Source organism: Cherax quadricarinatus, chromosome 73 (assembly GCF_038502225.1).
Source record: "Cherax quadricarinatus isolate ZL_2023a chromosome 73, ASM3850222v1, whole genome shotgun sequence".
Taxonomy (NCBI): domain Eukaryota; kingdom Metazoa; phylum Arthropoda; class Malacostraca; order Decapoda; family Parastacidae; genus Cherax; species Cherax quadricarinatus.
The window spans coordinates 18,396,901-18,398,808 of record NC_091364.1 but is presented as its reverse complement, the minus strand read 5'-3'; the positions used below and the strand labels follow the sequence as shown (position 1 = coordinate 18,398,808).

General features: G+C 39.9%; 1 protein-coding gene across 2 annotated transcripts in view; it reads right to left on the bottom strand.

Annotated features, from left to right (window-relative positions):
* Bap55 (Brahma associated protein 55kD) overlaps nucleotides 1–150 on the bottom strand; it is a 72,551-nt gene extending 72,401 nt beyond the window's left edge. For both annotated transcript variants that reach the window (XM_070100625.1, XM_070100626.1), the window contains exon 1: nucleotides 1–150. This exon is cut by the window's left edge and continues 82 nt beyond it. The gene's annotated coding sequence lies outside the window, so the exon portion shown is untranslated.
* Between the last annotated feature and the right edge of the window lie 1,758 nt (nucleotides 151–1,908).

The following is a 1,908-nucleotide window of genomic DNA, read 5'->3' as shown; positions in this document are numbered from 1 at the left end:
GTTAGTGAGACCAGGTCTTAGTTACACTGCAGCTGTGTTACACCACTACAGCCACTAACACCACCACCACTAACAACACCACTAACAACACCACTAACAACAACACTCACTAACAACAACACCACCGCCAGTGTGTTTGTTTGGGTCGTGACGTCACAACTCTACATCTTTCTATTGTTTCAAGACTAGTTAAATTATTCTAATATCCACTTTTATTCATTTTATTTTATACCATTTGTGTAATAATTACAGTAAATAATAATATTGGGTGTCCCCGAAGATGATACTTTAATATACTACCTATTTTTCCCCCTTTTCCTTATTTTGATTTTATTTCTTTCATAATCACATCAACTTTAGATTCTCAACATTTGTGTACGGAAACGAAGACCAGATTCTTGAACAATCTGAATGTTCACGTTCCCTGTGACCGAAGTTTTTTTTTTTTTCGCCGGTATTCTCCCGGCCCGGGTCTTTTCCAAGTAGTGGTGACCCGGCCTTGGCTCCCTGTTTAGGGACCTCATCTTTGGGACCAACTGTCCCCAGGCCTAGCCACAGTCCCCCGAAGTTATTGATCTAATTTCCATCCCAAATAAGCCACTTCGTTTGGGTTATCTAAGGTAATTTACACTATGTATGATAATTATATTTTTGTGTACCTGTGTCTAAATAAACTTACTTCTGGATTGACTTAGATGATTTCCAAAACCCTCAGCGGCAGAGCTTCAAATATTAAAAAAAAAGTTGCCTAAAAAATAAGTGACATTGGAGAGTGAAATTCAAATGTGTAGAAGCAGTTTTCACAATTTTATGTATATGATAGTGTGAAATTTTCATTCCCTTTCAATGCCGTTAAACAAATTTCGTATCAGAAACTACAGAACACCAGACTATAGGAAAACCTGTGTAGCCACAACCACTCCAGAGAGAGGTTTTAAGCGATTTTTTAGGGCAAGGACCAAGGAAGGAAAAAAAGCTGGCAGGAAATGAAAGAAACCGTATACCAACTCGGATCATTTCTGGAGTGGAATCACAGTTGATGGCCTCCACTCCAAAATAACAGATATTAGTGCCAGGGAAAAAAAGATTCACCCATACCACCAATCCGACGACATTCATCCTTGCAAATATACAGGGGTCTAAAGCCAGCAACGAACAACAAAATATCTTTCATCCATGGACTGCTTACAGAGTCAAACGCAATGTTCGTGGTTTTCAGAGACCCACATAAAGGATCACTTGGACAATGAAATATGGATCCCGGGTTACACCCTATACAGATGTGACAGAGTGAACAGGCAAAACGGGGGGGGGGGGGCGTTGGCCTGTATGTCACAGTCATTTATATGTTCAGAACTTCTAAATACCTCCAATGATGAAGTTGAAGTTTTGGCAGAAAAGATGGAGAACCAAAACCTGGTCATTGTGGTTGTATACAAGCCTCGGAATGCAACTTCCCAACAATTTCAGGAACAGCTTTTGAAAATTAATCACTGCCTGAAAAATCTTCCAGCTCCTGCCCCCAACATCTTTCTCCTGAGGTATGTCGACCTAAGGCACCTAAAATGGAGGAATGTAGCAAATACTGTTGCAGCTCAGAGATAACACCAGGAGGCAGCTTAGATGAAAACTCGCACACACACGAGCTATTAAATTTCTGCACCAAAATCACCTTAAACCAGCAAATAATAGCTCCTAATAGATTGGAGAATACACTAGACCTCATCTTCACTAACAATGATGATCTGATACGACATATTACCATATCAAAAACAATATACTCAGATCACAACATAACAGAGGTCCAGACATTTATATGTGGGGCCCCAGACCAAAAAAATGTGATCAGTCACGAGGGAGCCTTCACCAAATTTAACTTCAGTAATAAAAACATAAGGTGGGACCAAG